Genomic DNA, 14,011 nt, shown 5'->3' with positions numbered 1-14,011 from the left:
CGTATATGCAAAGTAGAGCACATTTGCATAATTCATTAGCACACTTCCATTAAGTTATAACATAATACTGTATGCTTTCCAAGGTTCATTAAGACCATTAGGTTGTTTTCACTTAGATTTACACAGCTACTAACATACTCATTCTGAATGTACTGTATAGAACTGTAGCAGCCCATCTCTGTCTTGTTGTTCTAAATCGGGTTGATCCTGCTTTACTTTTCAGTGAAGGAAGGCTATTTCGTGTTATCATCACAGACAGGGCCAGCGTCAGGGGTGGGGGATGCAACTGCACCCAGGCCCAAACTTTGTGGAGGACCCCCAGCCCTGTGTCCATTTCTTTAAAAAATATATAGGTGCCGTCTAATCTACTGGGATTAGAAAAATAAACCGTAACAAGGTAGTGTTGGCAGACTGTCAATCAAAACACAAATTCACAAATCAGAGCCAACAGATTGTCTATCTGTAGGTGGGACACAGAGCGAAAGCTCTGGCAATAGGTCAGTGTTAAGATCATGTGATTGCTCTGCTGGCAGATGTGTGATACTGTCACAAAGACGGCCAGAGTGGGTGGCGTCAGACCAGATGCAGGAAATACACAGACAGAGATTTGGGTTTTGGTTAAGCTGAGCGCGTGATTGCGCTCAGCATTTAATACAGAAAATAAAAAGGTTTGCAACAAAACACAGGACACGGCACTTGAGCCAAAATAAACAGACAAACAAAACGGACTACACAGACAAACAAACACGGTGAGCAGGCGACGGCAGCAGCAGCGGACCCTCGGGAGGTGGAGGCAGCTCCTGCTCCTCTCCCTCGGGTGGTGGTGGTGGTGGAGGCAGAGGCAGCTCCTGCTCCTCTCCCTCGGGTGGTGGAGGCAGAGACAGCTCCTGCTCCTCTCCCTCGGGTGGTGGTGGTGGAGACAGAGGCAGCTCCTGCTCCTCTCCCTCGGGTGGTGGTGGAGGCAGAGGCAGCTCCTGCTCCTCTCCCTCGGGTGGTGGTGGTGGAGGCAGAGGCAGCTCCTGCTCCTCTCCCTCAGGTGGTGGAGGCAGAGGCAGCTCCTGCTCCTCTCCCTCGGGTGGTGGAGGCAGAGGCAGCTCCTGCTCCTCTCCCTCGGGTGGTGGTGGAGGCAGAGGCAGCACCTGCTCCTCTCCCTCGGGTGGTGGTGGTGGTGGAGGCAGAGGCAGCTCCTGCTCCTCTCCCTCAGGTGGTGGAGGCAGAGGCAGCTCCTGCTCCTCTCCCTCGGGTGGTGGTGGTGGAGGCAGAGGCAGCTCCTGCTCCTCTCCCTCGGGTGGTGGTGGTGGAGGCAGAGGCAGCTCCTGCTCCTCTCCCTCGGGTGGTGGTGGAGGCAGAGGCAGCTCCTGCTCCTCTCCCTCGGGTGGTGGTGGTGGTGGAGGCAGAGGCAGCTCCTGCTCCTCTCCCTCGGGTGGTGGTGGTGGTGCTGCCGGCTCCTCCGACAGCGGGGGTAGGGCTGGTGGCGCTGCCGGCTCCTCCGACAGCGGGGGTAGAGCTGGTGGCGGGCGTCTCCGCTGGGCTCCCTTCAGCAGCAAAAACAGCGGCTGCTGTGGAGCCTGAGCTTCACGCCCTCCCAAAAAAAAATAGGGGTTTGGGCCTTCAGCTCCTCCCCTCCAGACACAGGACGCACTGGCTCCTCCCCTCCGGACCTAGAACGCACTGTCTCCTCCCCTCCGGGCCGTGGACGCACCGACTCCTCCCTCTCGGGCTGTGGACACACCGACTCCTCCCTCTCGGGCTGTGGACGCACCGACTCCTCCCTCTCGGGCTGTGGACGTTCGGGCTCCTCCCACTCGGGCTGTGGACGTTCGGGCTCCTCCCACTCGGGCTGTGGACGTTCGGGCTCCTCCCACCCGGGCTGTGGACGTTCGGGCTCCTCCCACTCGGGCTGTGGACGTTCGGGCTCCTCCCACTCGGGCTGTGGACGCTCAGGCTCCTCCCGCTCAGGCATAGGACGTGGCAGCAAGGGCTCCTCTTCTTCATCCTGCATGGGGCATAGGGCCAACGTGTGCCCATATGCCCCACAGCCAGGGCACCACTCCCCCCATCCCAGTCTTTGGGCCATTGCCTGAAGGGTCCTGTGGACGGAGCAGGGTATGGTGGTGTGGCTAGTTTGGCCACAGTCGAAACACCACAGCCCTGCTTCCGCCTTTCTCCCTTTGCCCTCCTGTGCTCTTCTCCAGCCTCTTCTCCCCATTTCTTCTCCTTTTGTTTCCCGCTCTGGCCTGAGCCCTGGAGGCGCTGTTGTCCCGGTTCTGACACCACGTGTCACAAAGACGGCCAGAGTGGGTGGCGTCAGACCAGATGCAGGAAATACACAGACAGAGATTTGGGTTTTGGTTAAGCTGAGTGTGTGATTGCGCTCAGCATTTAATACAGAAAATAAAAAGGTTTGCAACAAAACACAGGACACGGCACTTGAGCCAAAATAAACAGACAAACAAAACGGACTACACAGACAAACAAACACGGTGAGCAGATTTCACTACTTATTTTACTTTTACAATACCCTCCGTCTCCTAACCCGTTCTCCACTCACCGAACACCAACCCCCAGTGAGTGAAAACATGCAGCTTTTATGCAGTTGTACCGAGATTCGATTGCTAGTCAATCATTCAATTGGAATCTCGGTACAACTGCACGTGAATTAATTAAAGTGCAATTCCCCGTGCTCACATATTACTTTTTACTTGCACGTGATGTGATGTGCCATCCCCGTGCCTAAATACAAATATACAATTTACACACACGTGAAACACAGACCGCTTATATCCCGTGTACCAATGCCTATACACCAACATTTACACACAACACGTAACATATAACATACACAGGGGGGGGCACTTTGCCACAGATACTAACCAACGGATGGTAAAAATTCAGTATTTAAAAAAATCTTTTTCAATTGTATCTTTCTTTTTTTTTTTTACTACCTTGCTACGTCTTTTTGTTTTTTTTTCTAATCCCGGTAGATAACAGGGCGCCTACATGGCCAGACAAATAACCTAGCTTGCTCATCTCTTACCTGATGATGTGAACTCTCCATTTCAAGTGGTACAGTACTGCTTACAATTCCAAGGTTGCTAGTGCTAGCGATCCTTCAGTAAACTGTCTTTGATAGAGAATTACTTTGTCTGCGTTGGCTGTACTGTCAATTGAAAATAGACTTGCAAGACAAGTAAACTTTTTTGATGTAATCGAAAAATGTGCATTATATTGAATACATGTGTGCTATAGGCTAAGTTTTGTGTTTTTTTTTATAGAAATGTTTTCCTACTAACTTTTGTATTTAATAACGTTCATTTAAAAATCCTATGATTAATACGTTTTTGTGACTTATTTGAAGCTATTAATATGTTTCACTATTAACTAAATCGAGTTATTAATCAAATTGATTAATCTTGTTACATAACTGATTTATTAAAATGTTTGGATATGCTGTTACTTGATTGATTACTGTCTTTCTCACAGTCGTCTTAAAATAATGAAATAACTTTAAAATATGTTTTGTTGGAAAATAACAAAATATATTTTTGGACTGATTCAAATTTTGCTGCTGATGTATTTATTTTCAAACGGTGTTCTTAGGTTAAGAGTTGCATGTTTTTCCTTTTTCTTTTTCTTTTTTTGGAGGGGGGGAGGGTCTTTACAGTCTTGCACCAGGGCTCAGTAAATCGTAGCACAGGCACTGAACACAGAGATGGGCTGCTCTCTATAGATCCAATTTTACAACCCAGGAGCTGAATGAATTTTAATTTAAAGCAAGTGGTGGATGGGGACAGATGAGCAAGACTGGGAAATATTACAAGATTACAGTACAATAATGAATTAGTGTGTGCATAATCCTGGAGGGCCTATTACCAATTTCCTAACATATACTGCAATAATAGTCTCCTATACAAGTACTGTGCAAGATACTACATTATTATACAAACTATATAAAATGTTGCTTATAATACAATCGGGAGAACCACTGTATATATAGTTGCTGTAAAAAGTGTGGTTAGTTTTTTTTTTTTTTTTTAATATATACATATTAGAGATTGAAGACGGACCAAGCTAGAACAAATATCAGAAGACCTTTAAACATAGAAACAGGTTTTCCTGTACTCAGATATATTTACTACTGTATTACTGATGCATGTCAAATAAAATAATACTTGTACAAATAATACATTACAAAATTCAGTGAACTGTTAAAAAAGCAGGCAACTTTATTATGCAAAATCCAACACCAGTTAGAAATCATTCTGAGGTGGTTATTCTCTATGGAGAGATGGAACACTGTATAGTTTTTTCTGAAATAGATTTTTCTGCCCTTTTGCTTCAATCTTCATGCTTCATTCACTTTCATAAGTGAATTATACGTCTTTAAATTGGAACCAATAGTTTAAAAAGGGCAAGCCAACAATTACCCAATTGCTGCAAATCAACATAAAACACAAGAAAGCTACTTCGGTTATAGAATAGTATGTTGCCCTGTGCACAGGTTTGCATTGTGTTGAAATAACCCAAGAAATATTTTTCAAATGAAACCCCTTAATATATTGTTTAGTTAAAGGGTACATAAGGACATTTTATATTATATTGTGTTACATGTTCCCATGTGTTGCTACAACTGTTTACGTAAGGTCTGTGTTGTTTTTTTTTTTTTTTTTTTACATTTCGACCACTTTTTTAAACTTTTAAATTGCATTCCCTGCCTCAAGATGGCTTCCCATGTACCTGCATAGACCTCTCAGAACTACATTTCTAATCATCCTCCTGCTCACTGGTAAATCCATCCCAGTTACATATGTGAGCAGGAGGATGATGGGAAATGTAGTTTCAGGTACATGGGAAGCCATCTTGAGGCAGGGAATGCAATTTAAAAGTTTTAAAAAGTGGTCAAAATGTAAAAAAATGTAACAATACACACACCTGTAGCAACACATGGGAACATGTAACACAATAAAATAAAAAGGTCCTTTTGTACCCTTTAACTTGCTAAAAACATTTTAATGTTTCTTCAAAATAATAAGTGGTCATGTATGCATACTTACATTTTGACCTTGTAATCACCTGACTTGAAATGAAATGTTCTTACATCTACAGTAAGTTCCCTAGATATTTTAATTACTTAAAGCCTTCTATGGGTTCTTTTAGCAAAGGCCCTTACATAACAATTACAAAGCAGAACAAACTCAGCAGTGCACTGGAACACCAATGGGTTAATGATGTGTACTGTTTTCCCAGTGGTAAAGAATTTTGAAAATCAAATCCATACATTTAAAGATGGCATTAAACTAAACACAAGACTGGTGACATTATTAAAATGTATTTTATAATTACCTCCATATGCCTTATCAAACGATTCTATGACTATTAATGTCAAACTGATTCTAAACACAATTTTCTAAACTACCACAAATCAAAACATGAAGTCAGCCATTAATTACTCCAAACCTTTTCATATCCACATACTTATTTTTTAGGGATTTTTAAGAAGCTTAATATTAGTAGATGCAGTAAATCTGGTTATGTGTCTGATAGAAATATCTCACCAATTTCATTATGCTTCTTAAAAAGCCCATTAATGCCCTATTCATACTACCAATACAATGAGCAGTTATCAAGTTTTGAAAATGTAATGTCTGTTTATCATGCATTCATTAAGTAGTGTAGATACCTTTCACATTTCATGTGTTACCTTTTTTATTAATTAAACTGTATGTCGCGCACTGTATGTCGCGCTCCAATTTGATTGTTACTTGCTAGCTGTACTGTCTTATTCTCACTTATTTGATGTATTTTGGTGTCACATAATGACCAAAATGGCAGCTGAACACCTTTGAATCATTCTGATAAAATATGCAAATATACTGAACACATGCAACGTTTTATCATTGCTGCCAGATAATCTAGGGTGCATTGGGTGAAGTGTGTGCATACATGGATATTTAAATAAGCCTTTAGGTGGAATACAAAAGAAATCATGGAAAATGTCATTACTGTTTGTCATGCATGCGTAACTCTAATAAACTAAGTGTGAACTAAGGTAATGCATTTACAAGGGTGGATAATTAAGTATTTCTGGAATAAAATTTTTAAAAAACTGTCTGGTGCTTGGGAAACTAAAACCTAGAAAAACATGTCTACTTTACTCTTGGTCTGCCAGGGAAACTGTCAGCAAAGGTACCTTGAATCTAAGAGCTCACTTAGGGCTTCGACAACCACCAGATTCAAATGACACTCGATCTTTACTGACCCTGACTGGTTTCAAACTGGTTCCCTAGAATAGGCCAGCATCAAATCCTATGTTGCCGCTAAGCCACCCAGCACTGCTTGTTTTTCCTTTTTCTGAACTTTTCTCTCTTCCTTTCAAACAAAACCATGAAAGGCTGCTTCCAGACTGTAAATACAACTGAGAACGCTCAATGTGAAATTACCCTGAACAGATTGTTTTGTGAAGTTGTGTTTATTTAAATTGCTGTATTTCCTCCGAGAGTGAAAATTGTACTGCTCTCTGCATCTCAAGATTAGTCTTAATTCTTTGCATCAATGGGGCATAAATGGCACTGAGGATATTTCCTTTATAGGAAATTAATGTTATTGTAAATCTAAATAACATCTACTCAGATTAGAAGGTTTGGACTGGAGACTTATTCCCTGTTTCTACTGCCTGGCGCTCCCGACTACCGCTGCCCACGGCAACAAAAGAGGGTGTCCCCATTGCTCGGCCAAGCAGATGAGTGCGGCTATCTGGTCATCATCGATGTAGCCAAACTGGCTACAAAGGAAGTGTGTCATGACATAGCCAGGAGAAGAGAGCAGAGAAGATAGGTAAAGCATGCTTATGACATTGTCTTTATTGTTTTCTTGAAATTGTATTATTGTATTCACTGAAAGCAGACAGCTTTGTTAAGCTGAGCAGTGTTCATCCTGTTTCGACACACAAACAGGAAGTATGAAGTAACATCGCTTTTTTTAATTCACGATGAACACAACGATAAAACCTGTCTGTTTGTTTGGCTGTGCTCTTCTTTTTTATTTGTAATGAGCCTATAGTTAAATGTATTTGTTACATCCCACAATCCCATTTCAGAGGTTGACCAGGTTTGTTAAAAAGCACTGAGGAGTTATTTTGATTTCAGCAGCTAGAGGTGGGCAGCTGAAGCCTGTGGAACCAGGCAGTGGAAGCGAGGCATTAGTGTCAAGGCTTGTAATAAACAGTATTTTAAATCTGAAGTGCAAGAACGTTGAGGAGTCCATGTTGTTGTTCTTAACTACTGGGATATACTGTCTCTCTCTCAGTGGCGACTGGTGGTCAAAAAAATGAGGAGGCAGAACAAAGCAGAGGCCTTGGGGTCCCCTTAAGACAACACTTTTCATATCTTCTTGACGTTTTACCGCAATTCAAAGATGTTAAGCGCATTTTCTCCACCAGCCAGCAGAAAAAAGAAAGCATTAGCCAACTGTTATTTATTCTAATAAATGTAACTGTCACACACTGCCAACGTATGTTTAAAATGCAACATTAATATAGCTTTTAGATTTCAAGACCACGTTACTTTAACATACTTTGCATAAAATATTTTCTAAACATAGTTGTTAAAGCAGGAGAAAGGCAGATAAAAAGTAAACACACCCTATTGACATAATTTGTTAAAGTTAATAAATGACAAACAATTATTAGATACTGTTCTGTACATATGAAACGCATCTATTTAATATAAAAGAAGCAGGTGGCTGATGGAAAACCTCTTCCTAAAAGTAATTAAAAAAAACAGAAACAGTAATTTTAATTATAATTAAAAACCTTATTGAAAATGAAATAAATCAAACTACTGTATTTGTATTCGCTAGTACTATGTCCTTCATTGCAACTTGTGCCTCTCTCCTTTCACTCTCTTCAGTGTTAGCATCTGAGGTCATCAATGTGGGACGGCACATGTCCGGTGATTGGCTAAAACAGTCAAAATGGGATGGGATGCATGCCGCCTTTGGCTGTTATTTCAGACAGCTTTACTCATGTGGTCCATGTTAGCCATTTAACGAAAATGGAAGAATATGATTGGCTAATAGACATGCTAATCACAACTATACAGGAAGCAAGAGCGTGTCTGCCTGTGTCTGCCTCCTCCGAACATGCAGCGGTGACTGAGTGGAGAATTTGGATCGGGTGTCGAAATGGAATTACGAACACTGGTGACAGCAAGACCTGGCTAACGTTACAGTACTGATAATCACAGAGGCTGAAGACAATTGTTATACTACTGGAAAAAGGGTTGCTTTCATGATTCTTCGTGTTGCATCTGGACATATAACACATACTGTATATAACAAAACCTTTGCTTCAATTGTACAGTTAAAGTAACCACAATACCCTCCAGTAGAAAACGTCTCAAAATGCTTTTAAAACAAATATACAGTATATGAAAACATCTCTGCTAGTCCTTGTAAAAGTTTGCCATTGATATGTCAACTTGTGCCAAGCTTAGTAAAACATTGGTAAATAAAAACTAGCAGGATGGCAGGGTAATGATGCAGGATGAAATGAGAATAAAATACATTCAAGGGCAGTAATGTCAAAGCAGTGAGAGACTCGTTGACCCCTGAACATTGCCCTATTAACATTCTTGCTGTTCTGTGTTACACAATACACAAGGAACCATCTGTACCAGACTAAAAGAAATCGCAACATCATAATGAAATTCCACTGAGATTGATCCAATGTTAAAAAATACGAAATTCAGTATATAATGTAAAAACAGGAGAGTATAACAGTGCAGTGCTAGTATACTAAATGATGTGAAAGGTTAGGGCATTCCAGTTATCTCTGGTCTGAATAGAAAAAGGAAAACAACAAGAATGTGAAAGCTAAAAGCTTAACATATACTTAGACAAAAAAAAAATCATATGATTCAGCCATAGTTTTTAACTACTAGTCTCTAAAAGCATTTCTTCTGTCTTTCATGTTTTTTATTACCGTTATGTAAAACACTCCAGTTTTTTTCCAGACTGATTACAGAACCCAACAGAAGACCAAATATGATCCAATTACTGTATGAGAGATACAATTACCACCCACCCTTCCCCCCACACTCCATAGACCTACTGCATAGACCTACATCCTCCCCAGAATGTGTACACATGTACAATGAATAATGTATATGCCATAAACTACAAGCTTTGGGACAGGAATGATAAACACATCTATATATCTACTCCCTTTTACACAACATAATATAGTGCTTCAGAATTAATGCAAACACATTGAACTACTACTTTTGCACTGCATAGACATGTATATTATAATACTCTAGCCTATGGATATGTGTTTAAACAGGTTTCACTAGATATAACTAATGCACAAAGGAACAAAAATGATCAATTCCTGCGCCTTGGTGTTAAATGGCTAGTCAATCACAGAGATATTTTTTTATGACCACAAGGTTTTACATTTTTATTTGCCTGGAAAACAAGGATTAGTTTTCCCATTGAACACATTTATCCCTTTAAAGTATCCCTTTAAATAAGGATTTCCAAGATGCAGAACGCCCCTTTAAGAAACAGTAGCAGACAGAGAGCTCAGATTCATAACTCTCATGTTGCTATACCGGGAGTGTTGTATGTGTGATCTATAGAGCTGGATGGTTCTAGCTCCAGCTAATTATATTTTGAACAGAGTTCAGCCAAAGGGTTGTAGTCGACTTTATGATTGGCGGTTGTTTCAATAGCCGATTGTCTCAGGAACAGGAAGCAACATATTCTCATTATTAAAGGTCACTGGCTAGACAAGGTTGGTTCAGGATCAAACTGAAGACTACTGAGCTCGCTGATATTGCACAGCAACTGCTAATTTATTCAAAATCGTTTTACTCCTGGGGAAGACTTTTAACATGTCTTCAAAAATTATCTTTGTCTACATTACAGTACTGGCTTTGCAATGCGGCATTGGGTTTATATTGTTGCAGAAACGGGAGCCATGTCCGTATGTTTAATGTGTTTATTAATAATCCAAGAGTGGTACTGTACATCTTGTTTAACACATGCAGTAAGCCTAAGCAACATCACCAGGACAATATTTTTTTTATTTTACATACTGGCAATTACTGTATTCTTACTCTTTGACCATTTTTTAATTGTTAGAACGACAAGGTCCTAATATTTGAGCACTGTGGGGGATACAAATAGTAGTCTCTTATTGTTTTCTCATATTAAATATCTGCTGTAATGTATGGTAATTGGTTTTATTGGTGGATCAAAGGATAAGGAGAAAATACAAAAGAACATGAAAGAAAACAGCATGCATCAGGATAGAACAGCTCAAAATGTTCTCCATCGCTTTTGTTTAATTAAAGATTAAGAGGTTAGAGGAACCAAATCGTTTTAATTCTGTATGTTGAGGGGGGAAGGTGTTAAATAACAAATTAACAAATGTTAAATGTAAAGAGGTCCTCGGGTCTATTCAATGAATGTGGGGGCTTCTGTTTCAATAATTAATGTATTTTAAGCAACAGCACACCTAAATAAAAGACTTATTGTGCATGCAATGTAAAATATGTTGTTTTCATAACCTTTCCTAACCTATTCATCTAAACAGCGCCAGTATGTAGATTTGCCACTATTTACAACGCCCCTTGCATTCATATTGATTGAGAATTGAAATATCCTTCAGGGAGAATTTAACCAGGTCATTTATTTGGGTCCTTCTTCAACAAAAACGGTGAGGGATCATGGTGCAAAGAGGTCTTCAGTTTCAAGTCATTTAATACAGAGCTCCACACCACACTGAGCTGTCGAGAGATGGGATAGGGCCAGCTTATCCACAGGCAGGGTTTGAACCTTTGTCCTTTGGTTCAGTAACACTTGTGGATGGACCCCACTGAGCCACCATGGGTGATTCCTGAAGTCATTCATGGGACATTCAAAGAGATGAACTGAACAGAATGTATGCTAGTTTAAGAGTAAAAAAAAAAAAGACTTAAGCCAAATGAAGATTGAGCTATCTTGCACATTCTCTCATTAATTTGATAAGTTACTTTGGCATGTATTGAAATGTTGGTGTGACATGTTAATTCTGTTACACATTTGAAGAACCTCCTTGAGCAGACAGCTTCTATTGTGGCATTGAACTGTAACCAACTGAACCTGCGTAACTGACCAGCCACAAAATGAGAGAACGGAAATCATTCATTTTCAATCTACCATGTTAGAAGACAACCTAGAGGTTGATAAAGGACATTTTTGCCGTAATACTTAATAAGTGTGGTAAATAATCACCTAAGCAGAAACCGCAATAGAGACTGATGGAGAACACTCATAAAGAGATTTTAAACATTTTGAAAATTAAGTATTTATTTAAAATACTAATGTAAATAGTGAAAACTTCAACACAGCCTCTTCCAGACCCCCTCAGAGTACCAACTTTGAGTTTAGATATTAGTGTAACTAGGCTAATTTGTAAGTAGGATCATTTTCAGCCCCCCCCCCCATAAATAAGAAGAGTCAAAAAACAAAAAAAGGGAAAAAACATTTATTAAATAGTTTTACTGGCTTCAACTAGCAAGAAACTAGCCAATACAATAAATGAACTGCTCCTTCCTCTGGCATCAATGTATTATACATCTTCCTTTGCATTTTAACTTCAATTACATTTTGCTCAGTTAAGGGCAGAGGTACACAACATTTGTTTATTTTGTATGTGTTTATTTACTGAGATTTGTGAATGTATTTTGTGTAAATTACTGTATATTAATGTTTTTGGTTACTGCAGAAGGTTATGCAATATGTACATTCCATGAACCTTAGCTACCAATTAAGCACAAACCATTGCAACAACTTTTTCAAATAGCTACTAAATACAAATGAAGTCTTAGTTCATTGGGGTCACCCCAATTTGTGGAAGAATGTATGTACTAAACCTTGCTTCTGTTTAATTGAAATCCTCAGCTCTGCATTTCAATACAGTATGGTAACTGGACAAAGGCGCAAATCTTCCTTCAAATTGGGGTTTTACTCATAATCCAGCACTGGCATTATTGTGCTTTTAATCGTTGATAAAAGAAACCAACATCCCCAACCCCCATGTCAATTCCAGTCATTTTTGCATTCTGCATAATGAACTCCCCTCCCCCACCCTCCACCTAATAGTATCAGCTATAGACTGAATATCAACCCCCCAGCTGCAACATGCAAGCGGCTGTAATTAATGAAAACTGTATGAATGGGTCACTACTGCCCCCTCAGCTTTGGGCCTCACCCCATTGTGCTGGTAGTTTTTTCCCATTCTTCCTCAAGCATCTCATTTCAATGGCTGTTTATTTGAGCGGAATAACCGCACACTATTATTTTGCTCAGTGGATCATCACCCACAATTCCCTTGGGGGAAAAAATGCGCTACTTTGAAGCAGCAAGTGTTAAATAAGAGAACACTGATCTGTGCCTTGAAGACACTGCACTTCCCTTGTGGTTACAGGGCTTTAATGACTGCAGTTAGTTGTAGGAACCTCTAGGAATTATTTTCATCCCTCAAGAGATTAACTTTACTTTGGTGGATGTATTATTGGACAGTAAAGAAACATTGCTTCCAGTGTGCCTGGCTCACCAAACACTTTTCATAACAGGAATTGTTAATTTGTTAACATGGAAAAGCTAAGTGGAATACCCAAACATCCTCCAAAACAGGTTCTGTCTTCTGGGTGATAACTAATTCAGAGACCTGCATAGGAGTAAGTGCAGTTAAACCTCAAAGTAACCAACCCCATTGGGAATGGAGGGTGTTCATAAGTCTGAAATGTCTGTAACTGTAAAACTATTCCCAATGATTTAATGCATGTGTGCTGAACCCATAAACAGTTGCATTGGTGATCGTAACTTTGAGGTCCTACTGCAGTTGCTGCCTGTTTAACTCCTGCATGGTTTTACCAACATCTGATCTAAGATCCAGTGGACACACAAGTAATTATTTGTGGAAGCGCATTTCTACAAATATCTGTCATATAAAGTGGTTGGAAATGATTAGATGTGCTTACAGGTTCAAGGTAGGTGGTGATTAAACAAAATGACATAGCAATACCCCGCTTGGTTTAAACTTTTTACATATGTAAGAGATTGTTGTTATGTTATTATACAAATATTTGAGCGGTGGGGTTGGTCTCCTCATTAATATCTGTTTTGCTTTCTGTTCAGTAACACAGCTGTCATTCATAACTACTTGTAAGTAGTATCTGCAGCTTAAATTATCATTGAGGAATGCAAATAAACAGAGCCACTATGGTAGAGTGCATAGCAGGATTAACTGTGGAAGAATGTGGTAAATTGATACCAGGGAGTTTTATTTTAGGCGCTAAAACCCAGAGATCTGGTTTAAAGGTCAGATATTAGCATTTATTTTGGACATTTTCTATCACAGCACAGACATCTTGTCTGTTAGTTATAAAATGTGACTAATAGAATAAAACAGCTTAAGAGTACTACAGGTAGTGAATAACACAGCTGTATTGTTGTTAAACTATATGGACCTTACAATGCAGTCAAAATGTACCGGTAGTGACAGTGTGCATCTCTAAACTGCAGTTACATTGAATGTGCCTCCACTGCATTAAAACTGCAATCCATGAATAAAAGTACTTCTACTAATAAGGCAGCTTAACCAAGAATGCACAGCATGACTTAATTCAATATAGGAATGTTTAATTAAAAAAGAGAGTATTTCTGTTTTGGAAGGTGAAAACATCAAATGACGTATTTAGAGGATAGGGATAATATTATCTAATAAATATATATATATACACACAGGTAGTGAACAAAAAATGGAAACACTTAGGTAAATGAGGGACACCAAGTATATTGAAAGCAAGGGCTTCCACACAGGTGTGGCTCATGTGTTAATTAAGCAAATAACATCCCAGCATGCTTAGGGTCATGTATAAAAATGCTGGACAGGCCTGGTTGCCTATAATTATGGCTAGCATGGCTGCAAGAGGAGACCCCGGTGACTTTGAAAGAGAAGTGA

Source organism: Acipenser ruthenus, chromosome 18 (assembly GCF_902713425.1).
Source record: "Acipenser ruthenus chromosome 18, fAciRut3.2 maternal haplotype, whole genome shotgun sequence".
Lineage (NCBI taxonomy): Eukaryota > Metazoa > Chordata > Actinopteri > Acipenseriformes > Acipenseridae > Acipenser > Acipenser ruthenus.
The sequence above is the reverse complement of the archived record's forward strand: the minus strand, read 5'-3'. Positions refer to the sequence as shown.